The sequence below is a fragment of the Capra hircus genome, chromosome 2 (assembly GCF_001704415.2).
Source record: "Capra hircus breed San Clemente chromosome 2, ASM170441v1, whole genome shotgun sequence".
Taxonomy (NCBI): Eukaryota; Metazoa; Chordata; class Mammalia; order Artiodactyla; family Bovidae; genus Capra; species Capra hircus.
In genome coordinates this window covers 65,211,864-65,230,681 of record NC_030809.1, presented here as the reverse complement: position 1 = coordinate 65,230,681, position 18,818 = coordinate 65,211,864, and the positions used below count along the sequence as shown (strand labels likewise).

At 48.4% G+C, this 18,818-nt stretch overlaps 1 pseudogene; it reads right to left on the bottom strand.

Moving 5' to 3' along the window:
- LOC102181727 lies at positions 17,679 to 18,585 on the bottom strand (annotated as a pseudogene).

Here is an 18,818-nt window from a genome sequence, read left to right as displayed (position 1 = left end):
GTATCTGGGTGGATAGAGGAGGTCCAGTCTTCTAAGGAGTGAAGAGGCTTGTCTATACAGAGCAGAGCGGACTGTGCAAGGCTGGTGTAGACTATAAGCTGTACACATTACCTTTCTCAGCAAGTCGCCCCACCACCACCTCCCTGCAAATGTTGATTACTCTGCCCTCTGGCTCTATTTTCTTTATGAACTTTCTAGAGATATTATTGTAGGCATTACCCTGTGCCTCCCTTTGTATATCTAGCCCCCAGCCTCCCGGTCTTTGACTGTGTTTATTGAGTGATGGCTTTGAAAAAAAACATAAGGGCAATAACAGTTTCTACTCCGTGCAGGGCACTGGGCTAAGTGTTCTATGGGGTATGTGTCCCACAGCCTCTCCCAGTCCTTTCAGGCAGGAACAGATGCCCCATAGCTGTGGATCAGAGAGTGGCTAAGGCTGAGTACACAGGCTCTCGCTCTTCTGAGAGTCAGGGCCACCATGACCTGAGGACTCTGTTTCCATTTCAGCTCCTGAGATGCTGAAGGGGGAGGAGGAAGAGCACTCCAGCCTCAGGCCCTAAAGATATTCAGACAACCCTTCTTAAGGGCGGGTGAGGAAGTGCCCACTGGGCCCATTAGCCCAGAAGCAGCAGCAACACATTTGAGTCAAGAGGGTCAGCCAGCCCTTGAAGGTGCACGCCTGACTCTCCTAGGCGAGGAGCCCAGATTATCTCTGCTTTGATGAGCTGGCCCTGGCTGCGTCTTCACAGAGCTATGGGTCTGTAGTTATCCCTCATATGTTTTCCCCAGGACTCAAGTCCCCTGAAACAGTCCCAACTGCCAAAGACCGCTGTCTCTGAAACCCCAGGGAATAGTGATTTAAGCTGGGACTCCCCCACTAAGCCACAGTGTGCCAGCCATTCGGGTCACACCACCCTGCATCTCTCGATCCTCTTGCAGGCACTCCAATTACTCATCAATTCAAGCAAGTATTCACTGAGTGCCTACTATGTGCAAGATATGGGGGATACAGCTGAAAGCAGAGACATCCTGTCCTTGCTGACTGAGTAAGCTTACAATTTTGGTGGATTACTTTTCCAACCTCTTCTCCTGTCTTCCTGGTAACATCCACCAAAATGGACTTCACCTCATCCAAGCCATCTATGCCTGGGACTGGGGCAATACATGTGACAATCTCAGATGGCCTTTGTGGTATCCTGCTTCTCTGAGTGTGTTTCCCCTCTGAGAGGCTGTATGTTCCTCAGGCAAAGACACTTCCATTTGGTCTCCTCATCCCCACAGGACTGATCCTGGGACTGACCACTCAAGACGCATTTGTGGGATGGAGCAGAATGAAACCGGAAACCCAATGCTAGGTGGTTTTTCTCTGGGCAGCACAGCAAGCCACCAACAGCCCCAGAGGCCACCAGAGAAGTAAGTGTGGCTTCTTGCTTTTGTTTTCTTTGCAAGTTTGCTTTAATAAAGCAAGTTTCCACATCCCGAAAACGTGCCTATGTGTTGCCAAAGGAAGCAGACTTTTGATTCAAAAATTCATCTGAGATCGTAAGGATTTCTTCTAGAGGGAGACTCAGTTCTTTGTTTATACACATGTAGAACTTGGCCATAGAGCAGGGCCCTCCTCCTACGGCACCAACTCTAATGGGCCAGCTACCCCAGGCTAGGCACTGAAGGTATTTCTTGGCCTTGAAGCCACAGACAAGGCAAGGCAAGGCAACAAAAAATACACTGTCACAGTGTTCCTGGGACCTTAGCCATGTCTGTGAACTCCTGAGCACATGGATATATCTTCCACTACCATCTTGCAGTGACTTCCCTTATCACCATCTTCTGAGTCCCTGGAAAGCATTTCTTTTCTTTAGGACCCTGTGTTCACTGATTTGATATGAGGGTGGGAGGGCGGGAGGGGTGTGTGTGGATGATAGTAAGTCCAGCAAAGACCCCATCTCCCAGTGCAAAAATGTCCTGTGATCCTATTAAGACTCAATCTTACCAGCACCTGTCTGCTTCTTGAGCAAGGGAAGTCCAGCCCCTTCCCAGGGTGCACCTGGCAGGCCTGCCGCTATCCATGGTGCTAATGGCTGTGGCTGCCAGACTTCCTTGGCAGGAAGGGATCATGTTTCAGAAATCCAAGAATTTATTCAAGTTCCCAGACTTTGATGTGAAGCCATAGCTCTGTGTGGAAATATTAGATGCTCCACACATGCCCTCTCTCACCAGGCCTCACCCCTGCATAGGAGGCTTCCCCTCTGACAAGCAGAGGGATTGGATAGCTAAAAGGAATTGTGGTTTGTTTTTTTTTCTCTCTGGTTCCCTTCTTCCTTTTTCTTGGCTATTCACTGTGTACCATAATCATACACACACCAGGAGCCACAGCTGTAAATGAAGAAATCACTAACCCTCTCCAACAGTCACTTTCTCTCTCTGTCAAGAGAGAGAGAAATCAAGCACAAGATGAAAAATGCAAGGCTTCTTCCAAACTCAAATAGTTTTGAGTTTGCACATTTCTTGCACTGTAAAGCGTGTGGAAGGAGCACACAATGCTGGTAAGTTCAGTCAGGGAGGGCTACAGAGCTGCAAGAAGATGGTCCTCTGGTGGGCCTGATTGAGAACCATCAGGAACTGGAAACACCCACTCCACTCCCATCCCCTAGCCAAAGAGGCCAGCCTCAAAGTGCAATCCCCCAGTGACAAAGAGTCACTCTTGGGGATAAGACAGCAGTTCTCAAAGGGTTTTCCATGAGCTCATTCTTGACAGAAAAAAAAAAAGAGTATTCCTATGTAAAATTCCTATGTAAAATTAGTTTGGAAAGCTCTGAGTGGAAAAATTTGCATGTGTATGTTTGTTGAGCTGGTGCACTTCCCAGAACTTTCACGAGAGCTTCCCCGTTGGCTCAGACGGTAAAGCGTCTGTCTACAATGCAGGAGACCTGGGTTCGATCCCTGGGTTGGGAAGATCTCCTGGAAAAGGAAATGGCAACCCACCCCAGTATTCTTGCCTGGAAAATCCCATGGACGGAGGAACCTGGTAGGCTACAGGCCAATATTCACTATGCTATTTTCCCCTGACCAGCTTTGATGCACTCACTGGAGCATAGATTCTAGAACATTCTTGCTTGGGTTCCAATCTTGGCTCTGCCATTGAATAGCTGTCTTGTCTTGAGCAAGTTCCTTAACCTGTCTGTGCCACTGTCTCCTCAGCTATGAAATGAATATAATAAGACATACCTCAGAAGATTGTTGAGAAAGTTACATGAGCTAATATATGGAGTCCTTAGAAGAGTGCTTGGCATGTAGTAAGCCTTAGAAAACTGCTGCTTACCCTGATTAGTATCAGGGCACTGATATTTGTAGGGCACTGAAACTTATCTGAGAAATGCTAGGTAAAGGCATTGTCTATGGAAGGTTCCCACAGAAGTGGCACACAGTCATTTGCAAAAGCTGTTGCATTTTCTCTAGCTGGAATGTCCTAGCTCAAACTTATGATGAGCCTTTGAAACAATTTAAGAGTTTCTTCCTCAAATAAGGCTTCTGTGAATCTATTCAGAAAACTACTCACTCTATAAAACCTTAAAGGAATATTGTGGGCTGGAGTTGCCTTGGATCAGAGAATTTGCCGCAGTAAATTGCAATGATTATGTGTCTTTCTCCCACAATGACTATGACTCTTCAAGGGCAAGAATTACATTCCATTTATCTCTATGGCCCCAGCACGTAGCACAATGTCTGGGACACACGTGGTGCTCATCATGGCTTAATTAATTAATCATGAATGCTTGCATGTTGCCTGGAAAGGATGACACGTGACACCTTCCACTGCTTACAATGACGTAAAAAGCAGGACTGTCTCATGCCTCCTCCACTTATCAGCTGTGTGACCTTGAACAAGTCACTTCCCTTCCCTAAACCCATTCCTTATCTTAAAAAATTAGCAATACTTATTACCTCTTAGGGTTTGAGGATTAGAGGTAAATGTCAACCCTGCCCATTCCCTCACACACCCCCATGTGCACATGCCTATCTCCAAGCTCTTAGCTTCACCCTACACCCCTCCAGGCTTTGCACATCTTTCTTCATTCCCTTAACCCCCAAATCCTACTTAGTCCTTATGGTACAATGAGTCCTTCTCTGAGAACTGAGCACAGCTACACCTCCCTGAAGTCCTCTTAAAATGCATATACCCTAGGGGAGGGTAATCTACTGAGTCCCTAACACTTTAGTCTGAATTACTTTGGTAGAGGCTTTCTGAGATGCCTGTTCAGTCTGGGAGCTGGGTACCAGGGATTAGTAAAGGCTGACCAGGGAAAGGCAGCCTGTGAAGTAGAAAGAGAGTGGACCTTGGTGTCAGAGCTGAGTTCAGATCCTAGCCTCTTACTGCTAGGCAACACCCCTCTGAATCTGGGCTACCTCACCTATCAAATTGGTGTCTTAACCCCTCACAGAGTGCTGGAGAGAGCAAACGAGATTGTGTATTCAGAGTGCCTGGTGCTTCTTGAACACTCGAGCATTTTAGGTCCCTCTCTCCTGCCTTCTCACAATGAGAGAAGTGACATGAAGAGGGAAACGGGTAGAGGTGGGAACAAGGCTTGGGCTGAAAATGGCTGTCATGCTGGGAGCTTAATTTTTTATTTTTTATTGGAATGTAGGCAACTAATAATGCTGTGATAGTGTCAGGTGAACAGCAAAGGGACTCAGCCATACATGCACATGTATCCATTAGGAGATTGATTTTCATCGGGGCTGGCCTGGTGGTCTGGGGCAGGGGTCGGGGCATAGCTATGGGGTGAGGGCCTCTCTCAGCTGTTGTTCATCAGCCTCCCCTCTCCAGAGGAGGGAGAGAAAGTCGGTAGCCTGCCTCTCACCCTTACTCCCCCTTTTGGTTCTCCACCTGGAGACGCTCCGCTTTGGTCTTTTCAGCTACATGTTGGCAAAGCTACTCTACATACAAAAGGGTGAGCCAGCTGGCCAAGTGCAGCCCATGTTGATACAAAAATGAGAAGTGTCTGCAGGAAACACAGGTGGCCACAGCCTCTTTCTCCAAGAGGAATAGTGAGGGAGCTTCAGGGCTGGGTATCACCATGACTCCACAGACGTGTGGGGAATGTGAGTAGGCCTGGGCCTGGGGGCTACCGGCGCCAGAGCGAGGGCGCGCCAGCACTCAGAGGTTGTAGGGACTGAGTCTGGCACAGAAGCCATTCCCTCTGACTGTGTCCTACCCTGGGACCCCTGGCACCGCTTTTCTGTCTGGGTCCTGGAGGGGAGAGAAGGAAGACACTGCTGTGTGCCTGTGCCTTTCCTGTGTAACAGGTCTACCTTAGTGTCCATGAACCTGTTCCACCATCACCTCTGCAGAGCAGGCATCTAGTGGGGTGGTGAACTCTGCCCTTCAATCAGGGAGCATTTGGGGAGCTCTAAACTTGGATGGAGGAAAAACACATCTTTATCATCACTTTAATTGAAATTTAGCATTTCTTTCCATGAGGAGAGTAAGCTAGGAATCACAAGTAGCATTAGCCATAGTTGTCACCAAGAAGAGTCATGTGTAGTCTCACGGCATAGGACAGCGATCACTGATGTATGATGCAGTCACCTGATGTGTAGACCCTCCTTACCCTAGTAAATGGAATGCATTTATAGGAAAGCACATGTAATACCGCATCATAAACTGGTGCTGTAAAATATTTTGATAATTATTTTAATGACTTCCTTTGTAACTTTGTGCATTTTATTTTATGCATACAAAAGAATATTTCTGAGGAGACGTTTATGACCTCATCAGGCTGCAACAGGGTTTGTTGGTACAAAAAGGTCAGGAACTTGTGCTTTGGAGTCAGGAGTTTCTGATCCTGGCCTTCATTACGGCAGAAAGTGAAGAGGAACTAAAGAGCCTTTTGATGAAAGTGAAAGAGAAGAGTGAAAAAGCTGGCTTAAAACTCAACATTCAAAACAGGAAGGTCATAGCATCCGGTCCCATCACTTCATGGTAAATAGATGAGGAAACAATGGAAACAGGGACAGACTTTATCTTCTTGGGCTCCAAAATCACTGCAAATGGTGACTGCTGCCATGAAATTGAAAGACACTTGCTCCTTGAAAGAAAAGCTATGACAAATCTAGACAGCATATTAAAAAGCAGAGACATTGCTTTACCAACAAAGGTCCATATAGTCAAAGCTATGGTTTTTCCAGTGGTCATGTATGGATGTGAGAGTTAGACCATAAAGAAGGCTGAGAGCCAAAGAATTGATGCTTTTGAACTGTGGTGTTGGAGAAGACCCTTGAGAGTCCCTTGGACTGCAAGGATATCAAACCAATCCTAAACAAAATTAATCCTGAATATTCACTAAAAGGACTGATGCTGAAGCTGAAGCTCCAATACTTTGGCCACCTGATGCAAACAGCTGACTCACTAGAAAAAAGACCCTGATGTTGGGAAAGATTGAAAGCAGGAGAAGGGGATGACAGAGGATGAGATGGTTGGATGGCATCACTGACTCAATGAACATGGGTGAGAACAAGCTCCAGGATATGGTGAAGAACAGGGAAGCCTGGTGTGCTGCAGTCCATAGGGCCACAAAGAATTGGACACGACTGAGCAACTGAACAATAAAAACAATGACATACGATGCTTAGAGGGATAAATATGATCAAAGTTTTAGCACACTGACAGCTATATTGTGAGTACGCTGATACCAAAATGATTCTATCACCCTGATTCATCTCCCCCTCTCTGGACACAGGGAACTTACCCAGCCCACGTGTACCATGTAGAATTCCACCAGAGAAACAGAACCAAGAAGACATATAAATGAAGGGAATTGTTGCAAGGAACTGGCTTATATAACTGTGGGCAGTTATATAAGTTTTAAATCTGAAATCTGCAAGGCAGGCAATCTGGAAGGGCAGGCTGGAACCTTCTAGCACAAGCTGAAGTTGCTGTCTATCCACAGGTGGAACTTCTCAGAGAAGCTTTGGCTCTGTTCTTAAGGTCTTTCAACTGATTGAGTCAGACTCACCCAGAGATGATCTCCTCTGTTTAAAATCGACTGATTATAGATATCAATCACATCTTCAAAAGAAAAAAACAAGAACAAACTAACAAAAAAGTCTTCACAGCAACACCTGGATTAGTGTTCGATGGAATAACTGGGGAGTACAGCCAAGCCAAGTTGTTGCAGAAGACTGACCACACAGCACCAAGAGCACAGGGAGGTGCCAGAGAGTTTCACCTGGAGGAGCAGGTAAAAGTGGACCAGTGCTCCGTGAGCCAGCTGCATTTCTCCTTCAGAGCCTGACCCAGGCGCTGCCCCTCAGCTCTCTGGGTGGGACGTCTGGGCCCCTCCATGTTGCCACGGAAAAGGCAGGGAGGTCTGAATGCAGTATTTATAGGATACAAAGTTGGTGCAGGCCTCACCTAGGACATCAAGGGGAGTAAGTCATCGCTGGAAGGCCCCCTCCTGGTGGGGAGATCAGGGACAAGAGCCCCTCAGAAGTGCACGGCAGGTGCAAGTCTTCACTCAGAGAGACAAGAGCCTTTTTAGGATGGAGTTTGGGGAGGAGTCTGCTGGGTTGGTTTAGCCCACTCAAGACCAGAATCTTGACTCTTAACTGCCAGGCAGACCTTCTCCTCAGTCCCTTGGCTAGGGACTTTATGAAGAAGCTAAGCGTGTTTTAAGCATCACTGCTGAGAATCCTGGACTAGCCCCTCACTGGGCCCATTTCTGCTTCAGCCCCTCTTCAAGGAAGGGAGGCAGGAAGCCCTGAGTCTCTTCTGACTCTCTGTGAACTGCGGCAGATGCTGGCGGGCCACAGCCCCTGCCTGTCTACCTGAGGCCAGCGCCTACCAACGTTCTGACTGCTGTCCCCATGGCCCCGGGCGCTATGCAAGGGTCACTCCCTGCTTAACATGGCAAGGTGCACAGGCCCGGGACCCTTTCTGCATGGCTGCCCCCTGGTGGCAGAGGGTGGTTATATATCCCTTCTTGCCCAAGTTTATGTAGGTTAAGCTTCAGCAGCAGGAAGAGGTGCTTCTGTCTGGGGATGACAAGGAAGATTTATGGGAGGAAAGGGGACATCTAATCTGGGCCTCATAAAACCACAAGCAAAGGCATGGGGGCATTCAGGAGCAGGGCTCTTGAACCCTGCAGCCTGGTAAAAAATAAAGTGGGAATGAGGAGCATGAGAGAGACTGTAGACAGTGCTGGAAGTGGGAACCAGCTTTTGCCAAATCCTGGGTCAATCCGGGCCCTCATTAACATGGAAACTGGAGAGTCAGGTCCTTTAAAGGCAGTGAAAACCTTTGTTCTAAAGAATCCCTCTGGGTCCTTGTTTGTATAACTCATAAAGTGGCCTCGGGCAGGAAGAAACCCAGCTCACCAGTAACAGAAGGGCTCCTGGGACCACAGGGGAACTGGGCAGGGAACCATGAGCCACATCAAGCACAGGTCTATTCCCAGAAATGAGACCTCCACCCCAGGAACATTACCACCCAGAGGGTAATCAGAGGATTTAAACTCCACACCTTTCTGCAAAATCGTAATAGAGTTTAAATGTGCAAAGGGGAGCAGGTAAGGAGAGTAAAGTGCACGTACACAGCCCTTTGGGGACACCACTCATGTCACCTGTTTTCTCATGTTATCCTTGTAACAACTCCTCCTGAAATATACTATCAGCCCCATCTTACAGCTGGGGAACCTAAAGCTCAGAAGTTAAGCTATTTCTTCAAGATCACATTGCAGTTAAGTAGCCCAAGTGGTATTGGAACCCAGCCTTCACATCGTTTTGCTGCCTTCCACCAGGGTTTGGACATTCAGAAGCAAGTTTGTAATCACCATCACAGTCTGCCCTCACAAGCCCCCTGGAAGATGGGGAGCCTTGTCATCAAGACTGTGACCGTAGGTATTGTGATCCCCATTTGACAAGACTGGGGCCTGGAAAAGAGTCAGATGCCAGCACAGCTATCACCAGCTGGAAGAGACCCTGTGAGACTCTCTTCCATCATCTGGACACTGGGACTGACAGCACTGGAGCAGACCCCCCGAGTCCACACCATCTCAGCGCACACAGGCCACCCTCTCAACCACCAACACGTGCATTTCTGAGCCCGAGGTGCAGAATGGGCTGACCGGGGGCCAGAAATCTGCACTCTGATTCTTTGCCCAGGAGGCAGGATGAACTCTGCCAGTAGACTCACTGAAGCAGCCTATCCAGTGGTCGGTGGGGGTCGTATGTGAGCACTCTTTTGACGGGGGCAACTCCAAGATGCCTGTTGCTTGCTTCTCCCACCCCCATCCTGCCTCCCTGCACCCTTTCTGGTGTCTCCTGGCCTCACCTGCCCAAAATGAACCCCTGTTCATTCGTTTCTATCCCTGGCTCTGCTTCCTGGCAGTGGAGGGGAACTATATGAGCTCATGCATGTACATCCACAGCTTGCTGTTTTGTGGGTGGTTGCGAGTGTGTGTGTGTGTGTGTGCGTGCACGCGCTAAGTTGCTTCAGTCTGTCTGACTCTGTTGCAACCCCATAGACTGTAGCCTGCCTGGTTCCTCTGTGCATGGGATTCTCCAGGCAAGAATACTGGAGTGGGTTGTCATGCCCTTCTCCAGAGGATCCTCCTGACCCAGGGATCAAACCCTTTTAAATTGATAATACTTCTGGGTTGGGAATTTGCACCTCCTCTGTTCTCTGATCCCCCAAGAGTGTTGTGGGTCCCTAGCTTCCACCTGCCTTTCTTTGAGCCCCCAGAACACATCAGGCTCTCAGCTTCTCTGCTTCTGATGGACAGAAGTGGAACTCTGTGACCTCACCCAGCTCCCTAGACTGTCACATGGCCCCTGTGCCAAAGTGGGGTTGAGGGCTAGAGAAATCGCTGATCCTGGCTTCTTTCTGGCTGGGACTCTATTTGGCTCTCAGTCCCCTGCCCCTGCCCTCCGACACCTGGAAAAAAACAGAGGTTAGTCCTTCCAAGGCCCCATATCCCTCTTTCCACAGTCTAAAAGCCAGACAGGCTGATGATGCTAGCTACACGGCTGCCTTCCTTTCCTGAACTGCCTGCTTCCCTTTAACATCCCTACTTCCACCCCGGACCGTCAATCACTGCCCCACCCCCAAGGAACATCCACAGACTGGGGTCCCTGCCTCTGCCCTTCCAAGAAAAGATAAGCTTTCACAAATAAAATAAATTTGCAATTTCTTAAAGAGGCTGGAGACAGCAGGGTGTGGGCCACAAATGTGGGCTTTCAGGCACTGGCAGCAGAACAAACAGGGTGTCATTCAAATGCAGAAGGGACAGTTTTCTGCCCAAGGTCAGGCCTCTTCGGGGTGGGCAGGTCTGACTCACAGTGGAAAGGCCACACCTGCTCTCAAAGGGGCCCAGACCACCCCTCTCCTCCATCCTTTACCCCAAGATTCAAATCCAGGCTAGTCTGACCACCACCACCCCCAAATTGGACTTTCATAAGAGTTAGGCCTCAAAATAGGAATAGGGGCAGGATGAAGGAAAAAAGCAGGCTTCTCTGCCAGTCCCCCTCCCTACTTTAGCCCTGGGGATGCGGGAGAAGCCACAGAGGCAGGGACCCCTCTCTGCCTCTCCTGGCTGTTGCTCCATGAACTGGGCTGGAACCTGTCCACTGGGCCTGCCAGGGTTCCCCATGTGTCCTCCCCTGGCCAGCAGGCCCCTGGCAGCTCTAGTCAGAGAGCCCAGCTGGCCGCAGCCAGCCCCCTGCCCACCCTGGGCCCTGCTCAGAGGACAAGCCTGAACTGATTCTGTCAGGAAAGGTTAGACTTGTCTCCCAGGCTGGCTGGATTCGGGGGGACGAGACAAATGCGTTCAGACAGGCCGGATCCAGAGCTCTATCTGTCAAACATGCTGGCCACCTCTCCGGCAGTGCTCTCCCTGGAAAGATCATGCGGGCTCCATCCATCCTGTCTTGAGAAGGCTGGCATCCTGGCCTGAGGCTTAAGAAAGGAAATGGAGGAAGCAGGTGCCTGCAAGCGAAGGGCCCTTGGGGGAGAGGCGCTATATCCAGACCCTTGTGGAGAAGCCCAGACAGCACCTTCTGCCCTAGGTGGACACTGATCAGGCACCTGATTCTGAGATGATTACAGCACAAGCTGCAGCCTGGCTTTGGGAGGAGGGCTGAGGACTAAGAGAACACACACCCTGCGCTGTGAGGGCTCTCGCTTCTTCCTGCAGAGGCTCCCAACCTCCACACTTCCTGCACAGACTAGCTGGTATGGCAGTGGATAGCAGGCACACTAGGTGGAGTAAGCAGGAGTGAAACCCACAAGCCTCTGAGCCCCTCCTCAAGGTGAGCTTGCAGAGGCCATGCCACAAAGTTGAGCCCCACACCAGCTCTCAGCCTGTCAGCTTCCCTGTGATTGGTCATTTCTTCACCGCAGTCTTCTCCCACCTTCCCCTGATAAATGCAAGAACGAGAAACTTCACGGAGGTGATGAAATCCCACTAGAAGAATTTCCGTGCATCAAGCCATCTTGGGGACACAAAAAGTCTAACCATCACCTATGCATCAGACAAAGCAGATTTCTTATTAGCTTAGCTGACTAGTCATTGTTCAGTCACCCAGTTGTGTCTGACTCTTTGCGACCCCATGTGCTGCAGCACACCAGGCTTCACTGTCCATCACCAACCCCCAGAACTTGCTCATACTCATGTCCACTGAGTTGGTGATGCCATCCAACCATCTCGTCCTCTGTCATCCCCTTCTTCTGCCTTCAATCTTTCCAAGCATCAGGGTCTCTTCCAGTGAATCAGTTCTTTGCATCAGGTGGCCAAAGTATTGGAGCTTCAGCTTCAATATCAGTCCTTCCAATGAACACTCAGGACTGATCTTTAGGATGGGCTGGTTGGGTCTTCTTGCAGTCCAAGGGACTCCCAAAAGTCTTCTCTAACACCACAGTTCAAAAGCATCATTTCTTTGAGCTCAGCCTTCTTTATGGTCCAACTCTCACATCCATATATGACTACTGGAAAAACCATAGCCTTGACTAGATGGACCTTTGTTGGCAAAGTAATGCCTCTGCTTTTTAATATGCTGTCTAGGTTGGTCAAAGCTTTGCTTCCAAGGAGCAAGCGTTTTTTAATTTCATGGCTGTAGTTGCCATCTGCAGTGATTTTGGAGCCCAAGGAAATAAAGTCTGTCACTGTTTCCATTGTTTCCCCATCTATTTGCCATGACTAGAGGCTACAACAATGAACATGGTAACCACAGGGTCTGAATAACAGATGGGTCCTTTTGAACTGAATGTTTGTGCCCCCCTCCCACCCAAAATTCATGTGTTAGAACTCTACCACACAATGTGATGGTGTGAGGATGTGGGGACTTGGGAAAGTGGTTGGGGTGAGGTAAGGCCATAAGGGTGGAGCCTTAGAGCCCTTATAAGAGTCTCGGGAGAGCTTGCCTCCTGCCTCCACTCTGCCACGTGAGGATACAAGAAGTTAGCCATACGCAACCCAGGAGAGCTGTCACCAAACACTGGATACACCAGTTCCGTGATCTTGGACTTTCCAGCCCCTAGAAATGTAAAAAATACCTTCTGTTGTTTATAACCACTCAGTTAATGGTATTTTGTTATTGCAGCCCAAGCTAAGACAACAGATTAGAGAATGAATATCAGGCTGTTATTAGAATCACTCCTATCCGTGATTCCTGGCCTGGTCTGGCCTCTGATTAGATATGTGATTTGGGGCAGGTGCCAGAGCTTATCTGAGGCTCATCAATGTCCTATTCATCTCCATTGCCCAAAGATGATTTGAGAGCAGCTGTAGCCAACTTTTCTAACAGCACCACCTAGCTGCTCTTTTAGTGACCACCTGCTCTGGGCCTGATACTTTTCTGCATTCTTGGAATACAGTGAACAAAGCAAGCAAAAATTCCTGCCCTCAGAGGGTTCACATTGGGGTGGGTGGGTGTGCCCCAAACTACCCCTTCTTCTTTATAAGACATTCACAAAGACCAAAACTCCTCCAAACTTACCTAAGGTCACCTCTTAGTGTGACAAGCCTCCATGTCCTGCATGGAGTAGGCCTGCCCTCTGCTGACTCATGAAAGAGCCAGAGCAAGAGGAAGGGTCAAAAGATGGGTGCAGATGGCTGGCCCACCCCCAGGTCAGTGGCAAGGCACACCAGTTAGACCCCTTAACTCAGTGTTCATGGCCCATACCTGCCCATCAGCCTGCGGGTACTAGAGAGCCTTGGGGCCTTCTTTGAGCTCTTTTAAAAAGTGCTTTCTTCAGATATGCAATCTCCAAAGTCGACCCTGCCAGCAACTCTGAGCTGGGAAAGATTTTACTTCTATTGTTTCCCTTGATGATCACTTTGATATCAGCAACCCCCCACCATGAGGCCTTAGTGCTGCTTCCCCCGTGAAAACTGGGGAGGAGTAACAGTTACTACAAAATATTAGCTATATTCCCAGTGTTGTACATTATATCCTTGTAGCCTGTCTTACACCCAACAGCTTATATCTCTTAATTCCCCATCCCTTGGACTTTCCTGGTGGCTCAGACAGTAAAGCGTCTGTCTAGAATGCGGGAGACCTGGGTTCGATCCCTGGGTCAGGAAGATCCCCTGGAGAAGGAAATGGCAATCCACTCCAGTACTATTGCCTGGGAAATCCCATGGACAGAGGAGCCTGGTAGACTAGAGTCCATGGGGATGCAAAGAGTCGGACACGACTGAGTGATTTCACTTCACTTTCCACGTGTAAGTGATATCATATAGTCTGTGTCTTTTTCTGTCTGACATTTCACTTAGCATAATGCCCTTCAAATCCATCCATGTTGCTGCAAATGTCAATATTTCGTTCTTTTTTACGGCTGAGTAATATTCCATTGTATACGTGTACCACGTTTTCTTTATCCATTCATCTCTTGATGGACACTCAGGTTGACTTCCATATCTTTCCTGCCAACTTCTTGGCCATTGCCATGGCCCTGCCTACTGGGCAATGGCTGAGCCACCACACCTATCAGACTCTCCTCAAGTCCAGATTCAAGATAAGAAAGCCAGCCCCTCTCATTCTGCCTAATCAAGCCCAGCTTCACATATATGGCTCACTGGTGGGGACCCTGTGGGAGTAACTCCCTTACAGAAGCCCCAGCCTCTAGCAACAGGTTGATGGCCTCCCTGCTGGACCACAACAGGGAGACAGCAGCTTAGCACAACACAACAACCCCACACTCGATTAGCAGGAACCCACGCAGCAGCCGCAGGAGCCAGGGCTGTGGGGGTGCAGCGAGGGGACTGACTCCCTGCAGTGGAGGAAGGGCAGCAGAGAAGGTGAGCAAGATTAACCACATGGTTCAAAGTCAGCCACAGACTGGAATAGAAGACTGGCCTAAAACTGCTCCAATGAGTCCCCCACCTACATTGCCCAGAGAGTTCTGCTCTCCCTATGCCCCCAAAGGGTGCTTTAGTAGCTGTTTCCCTATGAAGCCAAATGTGTATGCAGTATTTCCTGATAAAATGCAAAGACTGTCTGAGGCACTCCAGCCCCTCATTTGGCTCTGAGGTGTAATTAATACATAAATTAAGCTCCTACAGACTCACAAATGCCCAGGAAAAAAAAAAAGAAAAATATAATTAGCTTGCCCGTATGACTCAATCTGTCAGCTCTGAGCTAACGCCACATAACAGATCCTGAGGGCTTCGATCCAGCGCTGCTCCTGCCCTGCTCTGGGGAGGTGGGGTTTTTATGGCAACTGTAGGGAGCCAGGGGCTCTGGGCATGGGCATCCCAGCCAGCAGAGGGCTATGGGTGCAGGCGCTGCAGGCTGGGAGCCAGGGCAACCAGGTAGCATCCAGGGACCTGCAGAGGTGGCCCCAGGATATGGCAAGGGGTGGAGAGGGCAGCCCCAGGGAACCAGTCTACGCATTTATCCAACTGTGTCCTTCTCTGGGCAGAACTTGCAGCAGGGGCGAGGGAAACAGAGAACTGTACTGAATCTAAGATTCATCTGTCTCTTCCACCCTGTCATCTGTGTCCCATACCATCTACAAGAAGAGAAAGACTGGAAAGGGAAACAGAAGCGGGAGAGGAGAAAGGGGCCATGACCGCAGTAGAGTTGATAACCACACACGTGACTGTGTGCTGTCGAGGGCTTTCTCAGAGAGGGTGCCACTGGGCAGTCAGCACTCTGGGAAAAGGACAGATAGGTTTTTCCCTTCCACACATTATTTATATTACAAAATCAATATGTGTTTGTTTAAAAACCATTTCAATAAGAGGATGAAGTAAAAAGTACCCCTAAACATTTCTCCCCCGTCTCTCAATCCCCGGGGGATTATATCATTAATAATTTATCCTGTTACTGTGTATTCTTTCTCAGTGCATTAATATTTGGAGCAATAATTACTGAAAGGGAGACGTTGCCGTGCGTGTGGTTTGGCACCTTATGCGCTAGTCACCATTGTGCTTGTGCTCCATCGCTGAGTCTGGTCTGACTCTTTGTGGCCCCGTGGACTGCAGACTGCCAGGCTTCTCTGCCCATGGAATTTTCTGGACACAAATACTGGAGTGGGTGGCCATTTCCTCCTCTAGGGGATCTTCCCAACCCAAGGGTCGAGTCCTCATCTCTTGCATCGCCTGCTCTGGCAGGTGAAGTCTTTGCCACTAGCGCCATCTGGAAAGCCCTAATTCACAATCACCTGCACCATATTGTGAACACACAGCTCCATCTCACTGTTTTTAGTGAATGCACAGCTGCCAGCATATGAAACAATTTATATACTTTTTATTTATGTTTACCACTTCATTTATGTAGTCTTATTATTAATGGTTTTGGCTTATTTCTAAAAGTGAACTTTTTGACTTAAAGAAATAATGCTTGGACATATTTGGAGATGGTATTATTTTTCCTAAATATTTTTTTTCATAAATGCATTTTTTGTTCGAGGCAAAGAAAAGTCTAGCTGAAAGGATTACAGCTCCAAGCAATCAAGGCCCAGCTATTAGAGGCACTATTCTGATTTTGTCAATTCAATTTCAGTTCAGTTCAGTCACTCAGTCTTGTCCAACTCTTTGTGACCCCATGGACCACAGCACGCCAGGCCTCCCTGTCCATCACCAACTCCCGGAGTTCACTCAAACTCATGTCCATTGAGTCGGTGATGCCATCCAACCATCTTATCCTCTGTCATCCCCTTCTCCTCCTGCCTTCAATCTTTCCCAGCATCAGGGTCTTTTCAAATGAGTCAGCTCTTCACATCAGGTAGCCAAAAACAGAAGTTTCAGCTTCAACATCAACATTAGTCCTTACAATGAATACTCAGGACTAACCTCCTTTAGGATTGACTGGTTGGATCTCTTTGCAGTTCAAGGGAATCTTCTCCAACACCACAGTTCAAAAGCATCAATTCTTCAGCACTCAGCTTTCTTTACAGTCCAACTCTCACATCCATACATGACTACTGGAAAAACCATAGCCTTGACGAGATGGACCTTTGTTGGCAAAGTAATGTCTCTGCTTTTTAATATGCTGTCTAGGTTGGTCATAACTTTCCTTCCAAGGAGTAAGAGTCTTTTAATTTCATGGCTGTAATCACCATCTGCAGTGATTTTGGAGCCCCCCAAAAATAAAGTCTGACACTGTTTCCACTGTTTCTCCATCTATTTGCCATGAAGTGATGGGACCGAATGCTATGATCTTAGTTTTCTAAATGTTGAGCTTTAAGCCAACTTTTTCACTCTCCTCTTTCACTGTCTTCAAGAGGCTCTTCAGTTCTTTTTCGCCTTCTGCCATAAGGGTGGTGTCATCTGCATATCTGAGGTTATTGATATTTCTCCTGGCAATCTTGATTCCAACTTGTGCTTCATCCACCCCAGAATTTCTCATGATGTACTCTGCATAGACGTTAAATAAGCAGGGTGACAATACACAGCCTTGACATACTCCTTTTCCTATTTGGAACCAGTCTATTGTTCCTGTCCAGTTCTAACTGTAGCTTCTTGACCTGCATACAGATTTCCTAAAAGGCAGGTCAGGTGGCCTGGTATGCCAGTCCCTTTCAGAATTTTCCACAGTTTATTGTGATCCACACAGTCAAAGGCTTTGGCATAGTCAAGAAAGCAGAAATAGATGTTTTTCTGGAACTCTCTTGCTTTTTCGATGATCCAGAAGATGTTGGCAATTTGATCTCTGGTTCCTCTGCCTTTTCTAAAACCAGCTTGAACATCTGGAAATTCACAGTTCATGAATTGCCGAAGCCTGGCTTGGAGAATTTTGAGCATTACTTTGCTAGCATGTGAGATGAGTGCAATTATGCGGTAGTTTGAGCATTCTTTGGCATTGGCTTTCCTTGGCATTGGAATGAAAACTGACCTTTTCCAGTCCTGTGGCCACTGCTGAGTTTTCCAAATTTGCTGGCATATTGAATGCAACACTTTCACAGCACACATAATCCAAATACTCTTTTCTAAATTAGTATTTGGGTTGCGTATTCCCCAACTGGACAAGAAGGGCAAAAGAAAACTATAGAGACTTCCAGTCTACTGATTCTGCTCTTTGGACCCAACACCAAGCTGGCTGAGCCCTCTCTGGTTTGTCTGGAAGTTGCTGACCCACCACTGAGGGACACGGCCAAATTACCCTACACAGAAGAAGAGTGAGATGGGAGACAGCAGGTCACTTGGGCAAGGGCAGGTGCCCACAGCTTCAAAACTCCTTCAAAACTCCTCGTGAAAGGGATAATCCCTGTGGGAGGCACAGCTCACCAAGGCACAGGCCCTCCAGTCCCTGTTGTAGCTGAGCAAGGTGGTCATATCCTCCTTGGTCAGTTCAAAGTCAAAGATCTGGAAGTTCTCAGCAATGCATGTCACCAACTTGGGGATCAAGATCAAGTTCCTCTGCATGGGGAATCAGATCAGCACCTGGCAGTGGCTTTGATCCTGGGATCCTCCAGTATGGAAGGGTCTTCCGGCTTGGCCCGAGGGCCTGTTGGGAGAGCCTAGGGGACTGTAGGCAGTCACCACAATGCCTTTGGAGTTGCAAGACTGGATTAACTTCTCCTGAGTGAGGTATGGGGGGGCCCTTGATCTGGTTAACCACCGGCTTGTATTTTAAGCCAAGTTTGTTTAAGATCTTCTCCACTTGGAGATGGTTAAAGTTGGAGACTCCAATAGCTTTCACCAGCCCTTTGTCCACCAGCTCTTCCATGGCTGTCCAGGTATCCACGAAATCTTTCTCACTGGGAATCACATTGCAGTCCTCATCCAATGGGAAGAGTCTCTCCCAGGCTTGAAGCCCATGGGCCAGTGGATGAGGCAGAGGTCCAGGTAGTCCCGCTTCAGCTTCTGGCAGGCACCTTTCACAAGGTCCTTATTGTGAAACATGCACCACAGCTTGCTAACAATGAAAAGTCCTCGCACTTCATGACCTTCAACTGGAGCTTCACCTGGAGGGCCAACCTCACCTGTTCTCGTTCTGGTACATGTGGGCACAGTCAATGTGATGGCACCCAAGATCAACCACCACCTTCACAGCCTCCATCACTTTGCCTGGAAGGGACTTCCAGGTGCCCAGCCCCAAGATGGGCATCTTCGTGCCAGTGTAGAGCACAATGTGGTTGGCCATGACTGCTGAGATCCACTGACTGGGATCAGAGGACCATCGTACATATTTTTTAATAATTTTATTTATTTTGCTGTTATTGTTTAGGTGCTCAGTCATATCTGATTCTTTGCAACCCCATGGACTGCAGCACACCACACTTCCATGACCATCTCCAGAGCTTGCTCAAACTCATGTCCATTGAATCGGTGATGCCATCCAACCATCTTGACCTCTGTCATCTCTTCTCCTCCTGC